At 38.0% G+C, this 22,455-nt stretch overlaps 1 long non-coding RNA gene across 2 annotated transcripts in view; it reads left to right on the top strand.

The window, feature by feature from the left end:
• LOC102546931 (uncharacterized) overlaps positions 1–22,455 on the top strand; it is a 150,036-nt gene that overhangs the window by 110,260 nt on the left and 17,321 nt on the right. For both annotated transcript variants that reach the window (XR_015642502.1, XR_015642503.1), the window contains exon 9: positions 22,091–22,130. This is a non-coding gene — a long non-coding RNA (uncharacterized LOC102546931). The remainder of the gene's footprint in view (positions 1–22,090; positions 22,131–22,455) is intronic.

Here is a 22,455-nt window from a genome sequence, read left to right as displayed (position 1 = left end):
ACTGGTTATGGCTCCCTGCTGTCCACACACAAAGCTCTGTAAAATTAAATTGCTCTTGTCATTTGTGGATACTTCAGAATACAAACTCTCCCTTCTTTGTCAGGTTAAAGAAAATCTGCTCATAAGAAAAGAATAAAAATTACTTGAAGACATTTCCCCCGGAGAAAACACACTTTCTTTTTTTTTTTTTCCGGAGCTGGGGATCGAACCCAGGGCCTTGCGCCTGCTAGGCAAGCGCTCTACTGCTGAGCTAAATCCACAACCCAAAAACACACTTTCTAATCTTCTCCAAATGGCCTATAACTTGGGACCAAATATTCAAGTACCTAAAACTCGAACTACTGTAGATTCATTGGGGCAAATATACTTAATCAATTCTGAAATAAAATAATTGATTCAAAAATTGCTTGAATACAATGACAAGAAGACTTGATTCAAAGAGGATTTATCTGGATGTGGATGGCCACACATATTGGTGACTCTCTATTGTTCTTCTAGGATTTGGACTATGTCTGAGTTTTGTCACGTATGACTCCTAGTTGGGTGCTGCCCTATGAGTTTATACACACCCCAAACATCCTAAATATCTGGTTGGCCTAATTAGATAAAAAGAAATTATGAGGTGGATTTTTCAAAGAAGAAAATGAGAGAAAATTAAGGATATATTCAACATTTTATCCAAACTGTGGAAATTTAAACACAAATTAAAAAATGTCCAACAAGATAGTAAGACCTACCTATTAGAATCAGTGGATGCCAATCATGTTCTAGGAGACTACACTAGGGTGTTCTATGCTAGAGTACTGGGAGAGGTAATACACTGAAAAGAGTCAACAGCATGAAAGTAAGCAGAGTTAAGAAGTAATGAGAAAAAAAAAGAAGTAATGAGTACATATGCATAACAGATAGCAAAGCTGAAACTCCTGACCCAGTTGACTAACATGCTAAACCAGCTAAAACAGCATACACAGACATTGCTCAATTAACAAACTGAACAACTTTTTCATATGAAGATATATCTATCTATATCTATCTATCTATCTATCTATCTATCTATCTATCTATATATCACTCTGTTGCAAATACACAGAATAATAGCTTTGATTCAGAAGAAATTCTACCCAAATAATAACTTGTTAATAAATATAAAAAAAAACCCACCTCATAGTGTTCATACTGTGTCTACTAGAAGAACTCTAGGAGGGGCAGAAAGCAAGGTATCATGGTGATACATGCTTCTCATGCAAAGGACTCACATCCTTGCTCTTCTTCCTCATGTCCTGTACCACAGATAACAGCACATGCTAGGGACACTAACACCCATGTGGTCAGATTTCTAACCCTTTCTTACCTCCATTATGGTTGCTTAACTCTTAAACATGTCTCTCCTCCACTTTTGCTGGTGGCATCTTCTCAAGAGTCAGTCATTTTAGCCCCACCCTCTGTGGACAAGGACACAATTCATAACTTTTATCCAATATTTCCTGACTGTTAAATTGAGGCATGAAATGTTTCTTCTAAACTGCCATGAAAGAGTCACCTGTGCATAGAATCTGGCAGTCAACTCCACCCTGCCTTTTAATGTATTTCCCACTATTTTCTTGAAGTCACCTTATGTCTTGAACAACTTTTTTTCTTAAATTTTATTTAGATATAAAAATTAGATTATATGATTTGATTGCAAAGTTCATGCTTGTATTTATTTTGTAATTTTCATAAAATTTTGTATGTTGTTCGACAAACACCCCTCTAGCCATGATTTTCCTTTCTTGAGCCTCCTTACTTTCAGGATTTCCTTCTCTGAGTAATTGTAGGGAAAGTCTGCTCTCAGATACTGCAAATGTTTCACATCTAGGAGACACACATCATTTTAAATTTTGTTGTCTTAATTTTAGAGGGTTTTTTAATTTAAATTTCATATGAAGTCATTTGTTGCCAAATGTTAGCATCATGATGTATATGCCTGCATTTCAGATTGTGTTAGATGTTGCTGGCCTGCCTTGGAAATTATTTAGCAATTCTCAAATGTCTTGTTCCTTTTGCATTTCTCCTCCTAGAATAGGCTTTAGTCAGCTGGTTTCACTCACTCCAACTCTGTACATAGGGTGAGCTCAATACTCAGCGTCATAGATGGGGAACCCTGGGACTTTGGGCTTTAAAACAGTATCAAAAAGAAAGCTGCCATATATGGGCTTTGCTGTGTTTTGTTTTTTAAGTATGACAATTTATTTATATCTCAGACACTCATAAAACCATATACTTAGGGACAGAGTTCCTCTCTTCTCTAAGTGCTCAAGTATTGTAATCGAAATCTAGGAAAACTCTCACAACGTGTAGTGTTAGATACTGTGGGTGGGGCATTGTGACAGATAACTATGTACACCCTAGTGCAAGAGTGAGGGCTGTGACCATTCTGAAGTCAGAAGACTAACTGTGCTTCCTACTGCTTTGGGTGTTGATATCCTCACCACCGGGCTCTTTTAAATGAGTGTATCCACAGCAGATTGTTGCAGGTGATGGTTGTCTTAAGGAAGGGAAGCATGTGCATAGAGTTGCTGTGGATTTTCCCTAAGGAGAAGAAATCATACAACATAGTGTTCAGTACGCTGCAGCCAAATCCTCAGCTTATGAAGCTAGCCTGTCTAACTAAACAAGGCTGGTATGTGTGGAGTGGCAACCAGCAACCTCTCTTGATAACATTGCTAGGATATAAAACTGAGATGCATGTTAGAATGAGAATGTGATTTTAGATTAATATATATGTGTTTTTATATACATATGCATGTATATATATGAAGAGAGGGATAAACAAAACAGGGCGAGAAGGAGAGGAAAGAAAATCAAGAAAACAGTCAGTCCCTAGTGCTTTTCCTGGGCCTTACAGGCAGAGGGATGACATCACCAGCAGCCTATCAGAACACTCCTGCTTTTTTCAGGTTCAGAAGCTGATGTCATCATCCCTGATGTAGCCTAGAAATGAAAATAGAACCATCTCTAAATATACAACAATGAGAACCAAGCACTGCTTTGAAAGGGTGAGCAAACCAAGAAAAACTCCTTAACTTAGAGTCTTCTTTCATAAAGCAACTAGCATTTGGTTTCTGGAGCCACTAACCTTCATGTTCATTTCCGTCAGCTGGAGACTTTGCAAACTGGCAGTCAAAGCCATTTACCATACAAGTGAAGCCAGTAAAGCCCTTCTTGCTTGCTCTATATGTGGGACACAGGTACTGGACGCTGCTATAAAAGACAGTGGAATTGTGGCCATAGTGTCAAAGTGACAGCTTGAACTTGAGGGAAAGCATGAGGATTTGGGGTTCCCCTACACAGAGGGCAAAAGGCTGTCATTGTCAATGACCACTTAGCTACAAGCACAGTTTACAGTGGTTGAAGTTTAATTGATCTGTTGATAAACACTAATGTTTTCCAGTTGACAATTTCTACATGTTAATTTCTTTAATGCTGGCAGACCTGCCTGGCAGGGCCCTATAAATAGTATCAGTGTCATCATCCCTTTTAAGTTATTAATGAGCCATCGTGTTTCAGGGGCTGGGATTTAGGGACAGGTTGTGCTTGACTGCAGTTTCTGACATTGATACCTTAGTATTTGGAATAAGGTTTAGATGAGAACATGCTTTTTAAAAATAATTAGAGCATTGGCCAAATGTTTTCAATATAAAAGAGAGTTGTTCTTAATTAGTGACTAATTAAACTTGGAGAGAGGAATAAAATGCCAAGCTTCTATGCAAGAATGTCCTTGATGCCCAGATATCAGTATTGTTTTTGCTACAGCATCAGCTGCCCTCTGCTCTCTTTCTCCCTCTCTCTACACATATCCTGTTAACATTGAGATAAATGAATGCCTGATCAGCTCCTTCCCAGACCGTTCTGTCTGCCAACTGGTGACAGGGGACCAGAACAGACTTCCTCAATTAGCAGATCCCCATCCTGCAGCTGGATGTATTGTGTGTCTATGGACAGCACACCATAGCCACTAAACCTCTTCCACTTTAAACATGATCCTAGAACAGAGAGACAAATGTATAGAGGGCATAGCCTAGGGTCATCTTAGAGGAAGGGCATGAATAAGGAATTAGTAAGACCAGGTTGGCCTGTGGGCACATCTGTGGTGGCTTGATTGGTGATTGATTCAGGGATGCCCAGCCATTAGTGATTGGCACTAGTCTAGGTAGTTGGTTCAGGGCTGCACAAGAAGGTTAGTTAATCTTCTGTGGTTTGAGCTTTAAGGTTTCTGATTTATTTCCTATACTAACTTCTCTCAGTGATGGGCTGTGACCTGAAGGTGTCACATTCTTTTCTCCTTGAATTTCATTTGTTTATGTTTTATCACAGCAACAGAGCGAAACGAAAAGGGTAACCAACTCAGAATGTCTTTCCCAGGATAGTCAATTTCAGGAAAGGACAGTGTCTAGGGCTTGTGGAAACCCGGGGAAGAGTTGAAGCATGTAGTGCTCATGGAAGACGCCTATCTCAGCTGGGCCAAAGTGAAAACAGATCTTCTATTTCAGTGCTTGGGTCTCCCAACCTCCAAGTTCTTAGTGAGAGAACTCAGCAAAAAAATAACTGTGAACCAAAGGCAGATCCACTCTACTAGTTTTGGGGTTTTTTTTCCATCTATATATTACTATCTCCACTTAGAGACCATTACAGAACATTTGGGTTGGTGCCTTTCTGTAAATCAGCAGCTTCCAGAATGTAATTATTATCTATAAGTTGGCATGTAATTATTATCTATAAGTGGGCACCAAAGATGTACATTCCCGTGCTCAATGAGCTCAGTCATATTAAGAAACAGCACAGTGGATTTTTGAAAATAAACATCATGAATCTGTTCATAATTTAATGAGAGATGGTTTCCTGATATAGAAAAATGTTTTCTTATTAAAGGGGGGGGGATTTGAGGTCTATAAGAATAAGTAGATTCAAGTGTCTGAGGAATTAGTAGATGCCAGTGTCAGAGGAATCTCCATTGTGGTGAACAAATGATTTTTCACGTGATGCCATTTGAGAGAAAGAACAAAAGGGCAAGAGCTGCAGCCACATTCATTCACCTACCTGGTTTTGCTTTGGATAAGAATTAGGAGGTCGAGAAGTGTCAGCTTCACTAGGAGAGCTGCATATCATCGCCAACACCCACTACTATGCAAAGATCATGGATCCAGTGAGGTTACGCAATGTCAAACAGAAAACTCTTCAGATAACCACTGCCCACTTTGTGAGCATCACTAGACAACTGTCCAGTTTTATCCCGAGCAGCTAAGTGGCTAAGGGGTTGCTAAAGAAACTGTCAAAAAATAAAATAAAAAGGGGACATATTATTATACTTATTTAGTCCTAAGAAATAAATAATAGCAATGAATCCTAACCATGCCATATCGGTAATATAAAATTCCAGAGAACTGGAAAGAAATGGATCCTGCTGCAATCAGGCTCACAGAGAATTGTATGATATTAGATAAAGGACGTCACCAGGGACTTTGGACTTCTAAAAGTCTTTTTCTTAACTCCTGTGCTCATCTTCACAGTGAGAAATGCTCAACTGAAAACCTCTATTAAGATTGCTACCCTTGGGTGAATACGATTAAAATATAATGTATAATTCTTGAAGAAATAATGAATATGGTATATTTTTCAAAAGCTTGCTGCTCTCGATCTTGTGTTCTTTGTGCTAATTTTAATGGACCTCCCTGTGAGTGTAGACATTTATACATGGATGTGCACATAGAGTATTGAACTAGTGTGTGGAACTGCTTCCATTAAATCTATTTCTGTGTGAACGCATGCATAGAATACACAGACAGTTTGGTAGCACATCCTCACACTGAAATCAAAGTAGAGCCAAACAGTCAACACAGTGATCTTTCTCTTTATGACTTTAGTTTTTAATATATCCCATGACAATCTCCACAGGAAGTATGTATTTTTACATTCCAGAATATATTTCTCCACCCACAAATACTTTCAAGGCTTGATTAAAATGTCTTTCCTCAAACGTAGGACAATTTAAAACAATTGAAAGCAGAAAGAGAAAACCAATTTCAGAGCACCCCATTGCATCATTATGAGTCCTGAAGCAGTCTTGGCCAAGTGTTGCTTTTTTGTTATGGGGGTATGCAGGCAAGGGCAAATCTCCCTTGCCCTTAACCTAAGGGACATTTCCCTTGGGTTGGCAAGGTGTCAGAGGTGCTGTATGGAGGCTGTCTTGCTCTCCAGGTCAGCCCTCACCAGCAACTTTACATCCATAGTGACACTCTGGTTCCTGGAGAATTCATAGTTTAATTTGAGACTGGAAAGCGGCAAGTCACAAAGAAAGAAACTAAGGACTTCAATTTGTTTTGTATGCATACTCTCTGACTGACGATAGGCCTTATTCTTTATTATTCCAGTCTCTCTATCTTACGGACATCAAGGGAAGAAAGGTCACCATGCCTGGTGATTGCAAACATGTGATTTTTGCCTGACACCCATGCTGCCAGCTGTCAGAATGACTACTCTCTGTGTGAATAGCTATCACACTAGCTATATTTCAGGGAGAATAGAGTGTTGGCTTCCAGAACAGGTCTCCTTGTCCCTTCCTTGTATACCTTGGGTGCGATTTTTACCTAGTAAAGAAACTGTTTTGTGATTATGAACTCTATTTCCTTAGTATATGCCCTAGGATATAGGTTTTTGTCTTACTGACCACTTGTCAATCCACAGTGATGAAGTGGATGATAACATTCTGAATTACCAAAGTGTAATGCCACTCACAATAAAGAAACTCATCTCCCAGTTTCCCTAATTGTAACAGAATCCAGGCACAACAGAGGACTCAAATTAGCTGCTCAATTAATGTTCACTGATATGGATATACACATATGAAATTCTTTAAAACACCCATATTTCCAAGGGGGGAGTGAATAAAGAAAAAGGAAGTCGCATTTCAACATTTTATTCGTCAGAAATACAGAGCATTCATTGTTTGGTCTATAATAACAGACTGGGTTTTAGGGTGGGTAATTTATAAACAATAAGAATTAATTACTCACATGTTTGGAAAGTGTATTGTTCAAAATCAGGGTGACAAGAGCTTTGCGTGTGGGAAAGGCTTTTTGCTCCATGGACGACAGCTTCTTGCTGTGCTTTCACACTGCAGAACACAAGTCTTCTCTGGGACCTTTTTATGCAGGCAATAAGTTCTCAGAGCTTACCCACGTTCCAATGTATTTATCTCTTAAATGCTTTGCCTTAGGGTTCTGGTTTCTCCATATGATGGGGAATGGAATGACTTCAAACCTTCAGATTATAGAATTCTACGCATGTCTTTTAACTTCAGTCTTAGTATCCAACTGCATCAACGTGATCATATGTATTCATTATCAGTGACTATCTTGAAAGTATCTTTTTTTGAAAAGGTATTTAAAACCAGAAACCAGAGTACTGTTGAGTTTGTTCATGGAAAAAAACTGGTTAATTCTTCTTGCTGTTTGAAATATTAATCCTTCTGCACAGTCTTTAAAATGTTTTCATGAATCTCATGCCAAGATTTGGATACAACAAAATTATATTGAAAGTTTCATAGAAGAGCTTCAGAGGAAGACTGTCATCATGCTCTTAGCATACACACAGGCTTGAAGGAAACATCTTGACTGCTTAACCAGCAGCTATCAGGATTGCAGACTCTGGCTCGCATGGCTGGCCAATGTGAAGCTCACCAAGGTCCACTCATATAGATACTGTGCACTGTAGAAAGTGGTCAGGTAGTAGACTGTGCATTGTTGTCTGATCCATCCTGTTAGTGATATTCTGGCAGAAACTCCTATGGTCTAAAGATTAACAGAGCCTTAAATTTTTCTTTGCCAAAATATAAATCACATGCCCTTTAAGGTACTGCCTCTTTGGAATACTCTGTGTCTAATAATTTCCCTCCTCTCTGAGTTGCCACTGCTCTTAAATCCTGCATAACCCATTAAGAATGCTTTCCTATGCCGTCTTGAACTGTCAAATAATTGTTGCATTTGTCTTGGGCTTCGTCAAGGTGATGGTTAGTGTCTCTTGGGTAGAAGTCTTGAACTCTCTTTCTGTCACTGAATACCAAGAATGTAACTGGCTCAAATAATTCAATGAATAACTGGGTAAAAAGTGTTGCTTACAGTAAGGTTGCACTTCTGGGTTGGGCTGTATTTTTGTAGGAAGATGAACGTTGAGTCATAGTAAAAATAATATATAAGGTGTCGACTTGACACCATTTGCTCTTCTTCCAAAGATTATAATATCATCTTTGAGAATTACTTTATTCTCTTGGGGAAAAACCTTGAAAATACAGCTATAGAAAAAATCCAAATCCCAAATGGAATTTTAATTAAAAGTTGGGGATTTTAATCTGTCACTAACATCAAAGAAAAAATAATGAAGAGTTATATTTTATAATAAGGATTTCATCATTAAACACACACACACATAAGTGTAAGGATAGAAGTGTGAGAACACCTGTCTATAAGGTATTTGAGAAGCACCAAAAAGAGGCAGTTGTTCCTAGCTGACTAGACTGAAATAAACATGACTAAGGAGATGCTTTCAGAATTATGACTGGAGTAGCAATGTTCAATGGAGCTTCCGAGAGTTGCTACGGAAAGCTTATAGCACCAATTCTACCTAGGAACAAGGGGAACCAGACAGGAACTGACACAGACCATGCTACTCAGTAGAATCAACTTCAGTCACCAAAGAGATAATCAGCTATGATAAGAGATACAACTCCCAAGCAGCTCTGTCTTTCTCTTTGCCTAATGGCTCAACATTTACAGAAACAAAGTAGTAACACTGGAGTATTCCTAGTCCTAGGAAGAGTGTCTCAGGGCACTTGAGAAATTCAGGTGAGGTAGACAGACAATGATTAGGGAACCAGGAAAACACACACACACACACACAAACACACACCAGTAAAATGTATATATTTCTCTTTGACTTAACATAGATGAAACAAAAAGTCATGAGAAGCAAGATTCCTTGTCTTAAAATTCTGTTGGGTTAGGGTGATCCAATGTGGCTTCTTACCAATGTCAGCTTCAATCGTGATAGAACAGATAAAGAAGTGGGGGAAAAGAAGTCAGTGAGGGGTAATCTACAAAAGGAAATGCTTAGCTAATGGAATGGGTCATGCTACTGTTTCCTACGTCTTTAGCTGGTCACAAAGTCAAATAATAATTATCGCTTACTATTTCCGTTATCCACCTTGTTGTATCATTATGTTGTTCCTTCCGTGGACAAGATTTATTGCTTGGTAGGATAAGTCAAGCATTCATCCCACAAGATCTGCATCTTCATACCTGCCCTGATTGGCTAAGACTTTTCATAAAGTGGCACTGGAACTTTGCTAAGAATAGTGGAAATGACTCCTCTGGGTTCAAGAGTTACCTACCTTTCCCTAGACCCTTATTGTATTGCTGTGATACTTTTCCCTAGGTAGAATTGAATGGCAGATGAACCCAAAATAGCAGAGGCAAATTTCAGCTTCCAATTTAGGGAAACCATGAACATATTCTCTGGTGTTTTGAACCGTGTGAATAGGCTATTCTATACTACAGTGGTGAGCGACCTCAAAGTCTCTAAAGATCACAAATGTTATTTCTTTCATAACATGGATCAGCTATGCCTCCAATCAAAATCCTTTTCATAGCAGGATCCCAATTGATAAATTAACCTCCATGCAAACACGCAAATGTTGCTGGTCAAGCTGTGCAAAGAAAAGAGAACACATACCATTTGGAATTAGTCACTTCTCTTCTAGGTATATTTCATTAAACAAAGTACGTTGTATGATAAAGGCTTACAAAAATACAGAAGAAAAATCTAATTCTACCCAGGGATAGACAGATAATATGTTTGATCAAATATGCTACTTACTAAATTCAGAGATGCTGGAACTAGGGATAAATCCTTATATTGTCACTTGGTGACGGTTCTGCCAAGATGTATCTAGCTATTTGTGTAAGACCAGTGTCACAATTTTGTGGTAGCACACTGACCTTGAAGGCTAGTCTCTTATATGCTTCTCTGACTTTTCCCAACTGCTGAGAGACAAGTTACTAATATATTCTTTTCCTCAATCCTGTCTTCTCTTGTATACTCATTTCCTATAATTCTTAACCTTTTTTCACCTCGATTTGTGACTGAGAATAGTGACATCTTTTTGGGAATTTTAAGTTTGGTTTGGTTTGGTTTCTTTTTTTGCACTGCTCTCTCCATCTAGATTTGAACAATGGAATAACAGAAACTTAAAGGGTATCAGAAGCAGAGTTATGTTATTCATTCCAAAAATCCATGCTTTCTTTGATATATGTCAGTAATTCTTCTAAGCTGAAGAGTCTCTGTGTCAACATCTGTGCCAGATACTTCTTCATCCTGTGATAACCACTGTGAGCATCCTGATACAGTGCTTCTGCTCATTCTGAGTGGGTGAAGCTTGAAGATCCTTGGGTACTGTTTGCTTGTAGAAGATGAAAAAATAATTCCTTTTACTTTTGAAAATAGATTTTTTCCCATGCGGTACCACACAGCCACAGTTTCCCATCCTTCCACTCTTCCAAGCTCTTCCCCCACCTCTGTCTTCCCCAGATCTACTCACTGTTTCTCTCCCTTCAGAAAAGAGCAGACCAGTAAGAAATGCCAACCAAACATGACAAAACAAGATACAATAACAGAAGGCAAAATCCCTATTGGGCTTTTTATCAGCCTTTTTATCCCAATAGGATAAAAAGAATCCTAGGAATAGCTGCTAGGGTTTGCACCATGTCCTTTCCCTATATGTTATAGCTTTTAACTCAGAGTCTTTGTGGGATTCCTAATAATAAGAGTACGAAAGTGATTTACAGTGACACGTATCTTTTCATGAATAAAAGAATATACATAGAAATATTTTTATCTTTCAGTTGTCATTGAGTATATTTGAACTCATATTCCTTAGACAGTGTTAGTCATATATGATGAAGCTTCTAGGATAGAAACTTATTTCTGCTTATCTTTGGAAAAACACATACCCATGCCCACCTCAAGGTACACAGACTCCCATTCCACCTTCCACTGACTATGGCATTCGTAAATTAGTCTGATTTCATAAATCAATGATGAAAATTGCTTTCAGAGTCTGAATTCATTATATGTTATTATTCTTAGTGTGTCACCTTCAGTTTGAGTGGTAAAGTTAAAATCATGAATGCTGTGTCTATTTTTATCCAATAATATATACTTCCTTTTATATGGAGGTCCTTGATCCATTTGGGGTTTTGCTTTGTTCAAGGTGATAAATATGAATCTATTTGTATTCTTCTACATGCAGACACCCATTTTGACCAGCACCATTTGTTGAAGATGTTTTCTTTCTCCAGTGTGCATTTTTGGTTCTCTCTCCTTCCCTCCCTCTCTCCCTCCCTCCCACCCTCCTTCCCTCCCTCTCTCCCTCCCTCCCTCTTTCCCTCCCTCCCTCTCTCCCTTCTTCCCTTCCCACCCCCCATCTCTCTCCCCCCCCCGTGTGTGTGTGTAAAAATCAGATGTTCATAGATATATGGACTTATAGCTGTATCTAAACAAATTCTATTGAACAATGTCTTTGTTTTCATGTTAAGATGAGCAATAAGGAAAACCAAAACCAAAACGAAAACCAAAATCCAAAACCAAACAACAAAAATCTCAAAGGAGATAAAAAGGACACAAATAGAAAAGAAAGAAACAAAGTGGCTTTATTTGCAGAACATAGCATTTTATATATAAAAGAACTTAAAAATTTCTACCAGGAAACTCTAGGAAATATCTACAGCTTATAAACTATTAAACAAATTATCAGGATACAAATGACAGAGTTGAGAAGTATGAGAAACAGTACCTATATAATAGCATCAAATGTATATAACTCTAGCCAAGTAGATGAAAGACCTGAATAATAGACACTTCAAGACACTGAAGAAACAAATTTAAGATACCAGGAGATGGAAAGATATCCCCTGCTCAGGCATTGGCAAGATTAATATTGTGGACATTGCCATCCTACCGAAAGCATTTTCCTAATTCAGTGCAATTACCATCAAAAATCCCAATGCACTTCTTTACAGAAATTGTTAAAAGCAATCTGCAAGTTCATATGGAAACCCAAACAATACAGGATAGTTAAAAAGCAATCCTGAATAATAATAATAATTAATAATAATAATAATAATTATAGAATTATCTCCTGAATAATAATAAAAAAAACTTGTTGAATTATCACCACTACAATCTCAAGTTGTACTACTGAGCTACAATAATTCAACAAAACAAAACAAACAACAACAACAACAACAACAACTGGGTTAGGAGAGATGGCTCAGTGATAAAGAGCACTGACTGCTCTCCTAGAGGTCCTGAGTTCAATTCCTAAAAACCACATTGTGGCTCACAACCATCTGTAATGGGATCCAATGATCTCTTCTGGTGTGTCTGAAGACAGCTAGCTATACTGTACTCATATATTTTAAATAAATAATAAATAATTTAAAAAACTTAAAACTAATTAAATAGACTAATTCCTTGGAAAGTGGGGAGATTGGAGAAGGGGTTCATATTGGAAAAAGGAATGAGAGGAGATGCTAAAACCTGCTCATTATGATATTTATCATGAATGATATTAATTAGAGATATCTAATATCTACAAAGTGATATTTACATGTAGGGAGCAACTTTCATATTTTAAAGACACCACTTTAACTATCTTAGGGAAAAAGAATAGTCACTTTTATAATGTTTCTTATTAAAACATTTGAGTTGGACATAATAATGGGTTTCATTGTGACATTTTCATATATGTACATAAAGTATCTAGACCATATTTTGTTATTCTTTCTTGTCTCCCTCCCAGAAGCCTGCCTGTCCTCATTTCCTTTATAAGCAATTCTGTACCTTATTCTTGCCTTTTCGTGTTCTCCCCCTTTCCAAATGCTTTTTTCCCCCACTACATTTTTATAATTTTACCCATTTTTACAGACCCTTGCCTATACTATACACTCCAGTAAACCTTTGCAGCTCACTTCTCTCCTGATTAATCTCTCCTCTAGAGGACAGGAGTCAGTGCTTATGGGCCTCCTTGCCTAATTAATCATATACTGTTACATTCATTGCTCATCCTATTTACTCAAATTATTATTTAACTCTTCATGCATACATTTTGTCGTTCTATGGAAGAGTGGTATTGAAAAAGTAATTTTATAAGACCCATTCAATTTAATGCCCTGGAGACTGTATAATGCTTGTGTTGGTTGTATTCTCTGTGATGGAAGATGTGTGGCCTCTCCCCTGCTAATAGTCTTTTATGATCCTTTAGAGTCTCCTTAATAAACAGAACATTAGGTTGCCTTTCATACAGGAGAATCTTTCTGATATAATTATTCACTTAATTTTGTACATTGATTACAATAAATTGCAAAAGTGTGATATATATATACATATATATATACATATATATATATATATATTATGTAAGTTTTCACAAGTATGTGAGTGGAGACCACAGAAGAATGTTTAGTATCTTGCTCTGTCATTCTGCCTATTTTGATATGGACCTATTATTGGTCCTCCAGTTTGGGTGGTAACCAGGAAACTCCAATGATGGAACCTCCTGAGTTCCCTGTATAAGCACTGATGTTACAGATACAGGCCTGGCATCTTACATGTATACTCTCAATCCACATGCAGGCCCTCATGCTTGTGTATCAAAGCTGTCCTACCCACGGCTCCAACTCTTCATCCTAGGAATATTTTGTTTGTTTGGTTTGGTTTGGTTTGGTTTTTGTTATTTAGACTTGCAGCACTGAGAAAGAGTGAGGTAGAGATGTGTCCCAAGCCCCAAAATCTCATTGTGGTCAGCAGGAGTAAGGGACTGCTCCCTGACTGTTCTGGGTATTCATTGCCTGGTCAATGTAGCCTTGAGACCCTCACTTCTGCAGCGCTTGAGGTAATTTTGTAGCCTGGTGGCCATGTTTCAATCCTGGATGTCCTGGAGCTCACTCTGTAAATCAGGCTGGCCTTAAATTCACAGAGACCTGCCTGCTTCTTCTTTCAGAGTACTGGGATTAAAGTCCTGTGACACCACAACCTGGCCCCAAGAGTGTTTATAATCTAACAGAAACACTCAGGAGCATAGATGATTTGATGCTGACATGTAAGCATCCTCATATGGGGCCAGCTTTTGAAGAAAGACATGCATGCCAGTAATCCCAGGGCTTATTAGATGTGATATGGACTTTTTAGTGATAGGATTGGGGAGCTAGGTCTTTAAATGCAGAAATATTTCTGATACAATTTCTGAAAACCCTAATTGTGAATGACAGACATCCATCAGTTAGCCATGTAAATTGTAAGTCCCAGTGTATATAGCCAAATGGGTACATAAGAATAAAAAATGCAGTGACACAGTGAGTTACTCATGAAAGCATGATGTCTGATTATTAGGCAAACTTTCATGGCAGAATTGCCACAGACAAGACACAGAATTGACACAGATCTTCTAATTGTCTCCTTGCCATTACAGTATTTTTTTTCGTACTAAAGACACACATGTATCAAACTGATGGAAAATTATTTAGTAAAAACATAAAGTGCTTCAACATGTAGGACAGTTATATGTTCTGTAATAAAGTCTGCTTCATAAGCATACTGTGCAACTTTGCTGTGTGTCAACCCTTGATGGTCTCTGTGAGCCTCTGTGCTCACATCAGGGCTGCACACTGGGCATGGCATGAAAGGAGGACCCGGGCTCTCTCTTGCTGTTCACAGCCTTCGCTCTGAACAGTTGGTCTTGACCCAGTTTGTGAGAACATTCCCACTTGCTTTTGATCATTGCAGCCTCAGCTCTCATTTCCCATTCTCTCCTTTTCCATCTCACCTTGCCTTGCCCTTTGTTCTTGATGTAGTGCACTGTTTCTCAGGTCTTCCCCAGTGATACCAACTCCACTGCTATCACTAGATACTCTTTCTGTGAGGAGCAGGCCCTGGAACCCTGTGGCTCTGTGCTGTCCCCTCCAGTTCTGTTGCTTCCCTAGATCCCTCCCTCTAGGTGATATACCCTGTCAGCTCATCTCAGATCCACAGGGACACTCTGAAATAGAGCGAGCTTATTCCCTGTTTCAAAAGGACCTTGTCTTATGCTTACTTTTATTCACCATGATGCAGCATATCTCCAAAATTTTGGGCACACGAAAAGAGCTTGAGACATATTTAATAATACATTGATAATACATCTTTCATGATGCATTCATCAGGGATGGGCAGAAATGATGAAATGAAAGGTAAATTAACAAACAAACAAAATTCCCTGACTTTTTCCACTGTACTGCTTCATTAGCAATGTGAGTGTTTTGCACGCAAGAATAAATCAGTGATAGTAGGTGAAGAGGAAGACAAAAGCAGCAGTTTGGCCAGTTCCCATGTAAGTTTGATAAATAATCCATTTTTCCTTATCTTTTTCTAAGAACTCAAACTAATAAAAATCAGAAACTATTCTATGTTTTACTAGTATGGAGTTTAACTTCTAGGATTTTGGGAATTTTCTGTCCAATGAAACCATTACATGCCCTACATTGGATATATATCACTTAAACTTCTGTTACCTCTGTTATCTTCTTGACTGCTAGTATCACATGAAATCAAGAGAAGGTGTCAAGAAAAAGGTAACTCATATGACTATATATGATAGTACGTGCTGTAGTGCCAGGACTCCACAAGACTGAGACATGGGGATCAAAAGTTCAAATCTATCTGAAGAGCAAAAGGTAAAAGATGAAGGGAAGTAGGTAAAAAGGTAGAAATCATTTGGAAGAATAAGAATAAGTAATTTGCAAATGTAAAAAATGATGCATCGGCAATATGTTCACACGTACACACTCACATGAATTATACATAAAATTATTTCTTCATGTATCCCTAAAAGATAGAAAGACTCCCCGTGATTTTATTGTTTTTGTTAAGTTTTTCAGGTAGACAATCATTGCCAATATCTCTGTTGACGCTTGATCCAAAGTTAATTTCCAGATGCTCACTGACATGCATAAAAATGATACAACTGAGTTCTGAACATGTGTACTCTCAGAAGCATTTTTTTGGGCAAACAACTGGGAATGACACACCAGGACCACTTAGCTACATAGTTTGTTTTCTTCAAGGAGAGGTATTTCTGAGAAAATTAATGATTTATAGGTATTTGGAAACTTTTCAAACCCTAGGATTGAAATAAAGTAAGAATTCATTGCATGATTAAGAAACAAGTTGCATAAAATCTTCTTTTTCAGAGACACATTTTAGTCAGTTTGATCAATTTGAGTCAAGCTCTATTCAGCTGATGTATATCTCATAATTTAGATGAATCTGAGGTAAGCATGGTTGTCAGTCTGACATTCATCTCACCATGGGATACATAGGTACCCTCATCTTTTTAAATTAGTGTAGTAGGAAATTATTAAAATCCTGGGCTGGGGCTGCTACCCTGCCTTGTGTTATTGAGTTCTTGGATGAAAGACACACTCACAGCCTTTATATTTACAATAAGCCTTATGCAGTACAATCTCTGGGCAGCTGCCTTCTCTCCATGCTGTTAGAATCTACTTTCCTATTGATATCCCCAAGTTACCCCTTACTATTTACTGTGTTCCATCTAGGCTGTTCTTAACTCCAATTGGGAACCCACATGGTGATGTTTCCCATGTTAACCCGTGGCAACTCTCTGTTTTTCTCTCCTGCACATTCATTCCTCTCCACCTAGACCCCAAACCTGGGAAACCTAAACTCCACTATGTCTCTTCTGCCCAACTATTGGCTGTTGCACTCTTTACCAATCACAATAACTGGGAGCAGGTTTACTTAGCTTGAATGTATGTACAGATTCTCTCCTCTATGAGGCAACCATTTGGGGGACCCAAATTTGCATTAGAATACAAGCAGCATCAGGCCCACCCACTACAACACTGTCTTGACTTATAAACATAGGTACCCTCATCTTTTTAAATTAGTTTAGACCTCTTGATGCAAAAGAATACTTTCTAGAACTTTTATGGGAAACCGCTAGAAACACCTCACACCACAGTACTGAGATGCTCAGGTGAGTCCTTTGAATAGAACTTGGGGCAGCACACTTGAACAGTTTAAACTCTGCCAGGTCTGCAGCAATTGAAGGATTTCGAGAATCAGGCAGCCTTTCATCTAAAACTAATTATCTTCATATGCAGGTTTGGACCATAGTCATTCAGTCTTACAATGTGGTATAGCTAGAGAATTTAGAGAATTTAGAATGCTTAGATACAGTGATCTGGAAAGAAAAGCTGTTTGCTGATTCTATAAGGTACCCAGAATATCCCATTACCCTGGAATGTTATCCCATGTTCTTGCTAATATGAATTCTGAAGATCAGTCATGCCTAAAGCTTCTGGAACTAGATAAGGCACAAATGAAGACAAGTCAATCATAAACCTGAGTTTAGTAGGACACATTCCAGAAACTCAAATTTCTCTGTATCTCTGTACTTTTATGTTTTATAGCCAAGGGCTGTGTTCTAGTCACCAATCCTGAAAGGATGAGTCAACCGAGAGTTTGAAAGCTTTGTAGAATAGCTTCCAAGAACTTAGATCTGACACAGAAAGACTGAAGAGAGATAGAACAGTATCAAGAAGATGTATCTGCTTTCTCCTCTACAATAGGTCTTCACAAAGTAGTCATAATCCAGATAGGAACCAGGCAAAGCATGAAAATCCATGTGTGAGGCTAAGAAGTTCTTGGCTGCATCAGGAAAAATGGGTGGAATAAAATGAGAGTTATCGGGGCTGGGGATTTAGCTCAGTGGTAGAGCGCTTGCCTAGGAAGCACAAGGCCCTGGGTTCGGTTCCCAGCTCCGAAAAAAAGAAAAAAAAATGAGAGTTATCACACAGTAGGAGAAAACCGAGTCATGGCTTTTTTTTTAAATACAAGAGGAAAAGGTGACCATGGATTTGAATTCAGGCATACTCTGAGAACCTAAATCCCACTGAGCACTGCTCCTTATTCACCCTGAAGAGTTTTGGGTAATAGTATTCTGACTAGCTAGAAAACTGGAGCCTGTTTTCCTTAGTTTCCCAGAAGAAACTCCCCATAGAGCTTCTTAACTTTAGATTTGTTTTAAGTTTTGGGTTTCATCAGAACATCTTAGGGTACAGCTCATCTGGGAAACTTGGATTCTGTCCATCTTGGGAGTGGATGAAGAAAATGAGAACAGCTATACCTGGACCACTATTAGATAACCTTTAAGAGATACTTGAATGAGTGTTCTTTGACAGAACTCTTCAAATGTGCTTTCCTTTCTTACCTTTGCAACATATCTGACAAGCATCAACTTAAAGGAAGAAGTAGTTTAGATTTTTCAGAAACAAGATTGTGGGGAGAACAAGTCAGCAGGATTGTGGAAGCTACTTATTCACATTCGAGTAGCTCAGAAAGTGAAAGGTCAACAGAGGGAGAGTAGAACTCTGAAGCTATGCCCCAGGTAAAGTGCACTATTTTCTCCAGCTAGACTGTATCTATCAAAGTTTCTATCAACTGACAAAACATTTCCCAATCTTGCAATCAAGTCTTCAAATGTGGAAATTTATAGGACACATTTTATATCCAAAACTAGAACCCAAATAATAGGCTTATCAATTTTTATTTTTATTATCAGAAGTCATATGCTTCCTTGAAAATGTATTTAAGTGGGATATAATGAGATGGGGGAAGAGGGTTGGTAGAGAGGGTAATCAGGAAGTGGGATATCATTTGAGATGTAAATGAATGGAATGATGAATTTAAAAATATATATATTTAAAACTGTGGATTTCCAGGCCATCACAATTGTCGATGGATAAGGAAATATTTTCGAAATTTTGCCTCAATTCAAACAGCCATTTTAAATCCCTTTAAAACTCAGTTTGAATACCTTAATTATTTTTGCATGTGAGCTTAAGACCCCTGCTGTAGTCTTGCTTTAATCTGTGCATAGTACATCCCATTTATGCTAAATCTGCAACAGTGAAAGCAACATTCATTCTACTGAATGGTTTCTGAACTCTGAATTTCCAGAACTGAAGCTGTTCTAGTGGGTACACTGCATAATTCAGGGGGGAAAACAGTAGGCAGGTACTGAAAGTGATAAAAACAATTTACAAAGAAACGGTACTACACACATGGAGAAGGCAGGGATTCATGCTGCCCTAAATGGTGAGTAGAGTCATCAGAGAAGAAATAATAATCACTTAAGAATACAATAGATAGAAAAATGCTAATGTGAGAATGGGACACTTTGTACAAAACAATTTTAAATGTAAATGAATTTGGATTATAGTCATCCTTTCTTTCAAGTCCTTCCAGGGCCTTTCCCTTTCCCCACTTTCCCAAATTTAAGTTCTTACTTAAAAACAAAAACAAAACCTAAACACCAACCCTCCAAAAGATAAGAAAGGAAAACACACAAAAGGAAAACAAAACCCAAACTGTATACAAGTAGAAGCACACACACAAAACAAAGCAAAACCGAAACTGTATACAAGTAGAAGCACACACACAAAACAAAGCAAAACCCAAACTGTATACAAGTAGAAGCACACACACAAAACAAAGCAAAACCCAAACTGTATACAAGTAGAAGCACACACACAAAACAAAGCAAAACCCAAACTGTATACAAGTAGAAGCACACACACAAAACAAAGCAAAACCCAAACTGTATACAAGTAGAAGCACACACACAAAACAAAGCAAAACCCAAACTGTATACAAGTAGAAGCACACACACAAAACAAAGCAAAACCGAAACTGTATACAAGTAGAAGCACACACACAAAACAAAGCAAAACCCAAACTGTATACAAGTAGAAGCACACACACAAAACAAAGCAAAACCCAAACTGTATACAAGTAGAAGCACACACACAAAACAAAGCAAAACCCAAACTGTATACAAGTAGAAGCACACACACAAAACAAAGCAAAACCGAAACTGTATACAAGTAGAAGCACACACACAAAACAAAGCAAAACCGAAACGAAATACAACAAAAACAAAGAAAACTGTAGAGTCCACTCTATGTTTGAAAAACTACTCCTAACAGAAAGCTTGCCTTTGATTAGCTAATATAACCAGTCAAAACTAATTTTCACCTCTTCCATTAAGCATAAATAACAGGAGTTAACATTTACCCTAGTGACTTGATTTTTTTTCATTCATTCTTTTATTCAATTTTTAAAATATACCAAAATAAAATATAAGAAGATAAAACAAAAATACCACATAGAAGTTGGACAAGGCAAATCAACAGAAGGAAAAGAGCCCAAGAGAAGGGGTAAGAATTAAAGACCCATTCTTATACACACTCGGGAGTCCTATAATGACACAAAACTGGAAGCCATAATACATACACAGAGGAGCTCCTGCAGACAGACGTATGCAGGCTCTGTGTATGCTGTTTCAGTCTCTGTGAGCTCGTATGGGTTTTGCTTGTGTTGATTTAAAGGATCTTGTACTTTTAGAGTCCTCCATCCCCTTTGGCAACCCTTATACTCTTTCCACTCCTTCTTCTGTGGGGTTTTTTAAGATCTGAGGGGAGGGATCTGATGGAGACATCCTCTTTAGGGCTGAGCGGTCCGACATCATTTCTTCTCTGAATAGTGTCTGTCTCTGGGTCTTTATATTTGTTTCAGTCTGATACAGGGGACAGTTCTGATGATGCCTGAACAAGGCAATGATCTATGAGTATAGCAGAATATCATTAGGAGTCCTGTTATCAGGACGTTTCCTTTTCTTTCCTCTTTTAGACCATTATTATTTGATTTTACTTGGCTATCTAGTCTCTCGTTCTTGGTTACCTAAGCCATGTTGGGAATGGGTCCTATCTTGTGGAGTGCATCTAAAAAGAAATCACTTATTGGTTGGTTGCTCTCACAAACTTTGTGCCACTGTTGTCCTAGCATAGTTTGCAGGGAAGACACCATTGTAAGGACAAACAAAGAGTTTATGACTGGCTGGTGCTTATGTTGCTCTTTTGGTACCATTCAGTTTAGGCTTAGATTTTTTTTAAAAACCTACTTCAATTGGGGTTTAGAAACTCTTTTTTCTTCCTTCTAACCCACTGAGGAGAGGTGGTAGAAAAATAAGGTTAATAGGAAAAGGGGTTTGTTCACATGTTTAGAAATAGTTTGGTGAATGATTTCAATCTTTCTTGCCAGGATGTCTTTAAGAAACACTTAAAGATATGTTGAACATCCTTAGTAATCAAGGAAATGCAAATCCTGTCAGAATGGCTATCATCAATAAAATAAATAACAGCTCATGCTGGCAAAGAGGTAGAATAAGAGGAACACCCATCCACTTCTAATGGGAGTGAAAACTTATACAGACATGATGGAAATCAGTCTTGCATTTCCTCAAGAAGTTGGGATTCAGTCCACCTCAGCATCTAGATATCACATTCTTAGGCCTGTACCCAAAGGATGCTTCAGACTGCCACAGAGACATGCTCAACATCTTCATTGCTGATTGATTCATAATATCCAGAAATCACAAACAATGTAGATGTTCCTCAACAGAAGAATTGATAATGTGGCACAATAGAGTATGATTCAGCCATTAATAAAATGACATCAATAAATTTGCTGGCAAACAGATGGAACTCAAAAAAATCATCCTGAGTGAACTATCTTTGACTCTGAAAGACAAACATGGTATGTATTTGCTTATACTTGTGGATATAATCTTTTAAGTCAATGATAACCGAGAACAAATTGTAGAACCATATGGGTAGGTATAGAATAAGGAACTAGAGGGAACAGATAGTTAAAAACTAAAATAAATAATTATGGATAAGGTAGGGCTAAAATGGGAGGGCAAAGTTGAGAGAGAGAGAGAGAGAGAGAGAGAGAGAGAGAGAGAGAGAGAGAGAGAGAGAGAGATGGAAACCTAACACAATAGAAGGTTCCTAAAATATACGTACACATATATGAAGGTGATCTAAATGTATCTATATAATATGAGTGGCAGCATCCCAACTGGCCCTCTCTTGTCACCTTATAGGGAATCTTACCTAATCATCCAGTGAACATTGTTGATAGAGGTAAGTAAAAAGCTTGCTAAAGCACAAGGACTTATGGGAGATCTTATCATTTTGCCAAACTTGTGCTAATGAGCTGTGAAGGCTCAGGTAAGTGTCTCAAACTCTTATCTACAAGATATGTGGGGCTTTTGTCCGGAGTTTTAAAAAGGGCCAAACCTGCAGTTGAATCTCTTGTTTTGCTTATGGTCATAAATGTGGAAAGCACACCCCAAGCATATTTAAAAATAAGAAAATTTATTTTCACAAAGTCTCATTAAAGCAAGGAGCCAAAGCTGCTTGGTCATTTGAAACAAGTGAATCAATATATACCTTTAGCTTAGAACAC

This window comes from Rattus norvegicus, chromosome 18 (assembly GCF_021556685.1).
Source record: "Rattus norvegicus strain SHRSP/BbbUtx chromosome 18, alternate assembly SHRSP_T2T, whole genome shotgun sequence".
NCBI lineage: Eukaryota > Metazoa > Chordata > Mammalia > Rodentia > Muridae > Rattus > Rattus norvegicus.
The sequence above is the reverse complement of the archived record's forward strand: the minus strand, read 5'-3'. Positions and strand labels throughout refer to the sequence as shown.